The following is a 423-nucleotide window of genomic DNA, read 5'->3' as shown; positions in this document are numbered from 1 at the left end:
TGATCGAGATTGGATGCGGAAAATTCGATTCGGTCTGCTTTTATACAAATTGGTTCAATTCCGTTTCCGCAAATCAGTAGGGCTTCGATTGGCGCAACCAAGCAATTCCATTCCACGATCTTCCAAGGCTACACGAGTCGAATCTAACACAGAGTACATGCAATTTTCTATCGTGAGAAACAATCTCTTACATTATCGGATGCACATACTGATTAAAGGAATCCGTATAACGATGCCCGTGGGTGAACAATAATCGGATTAATTTTCTGCTCCAAAGGACACACAGCTGTCGACAGATCTAAATTTGTCACTTCACCACATCCGATAAGATTAAACAAGTAGTTCAGTGGAGTAGTGGCCGGCGTTACTTTTGTTAAGCGAAACCTAAATCTAAACTCAGTAATAGCTATAATAATGTTATTT

Source organism: Malaya genurostris, chromosome 2 (assembly GCF_030247185.1).
Source record: "Malaya genurostris strain Urasoe2022 chromosome 2, Malgen_1.1, whole genome shotgun sequence".
Taxonomy (NCBI): domain Eukaryota; kingdom Metazoa; phylum Arthropoda; class Insecta; order Diptera; family Culicidae; genus Malaya; species Malaya genurostris.
Note: the sequence above shows the minus strand (reverse complement) of the source record.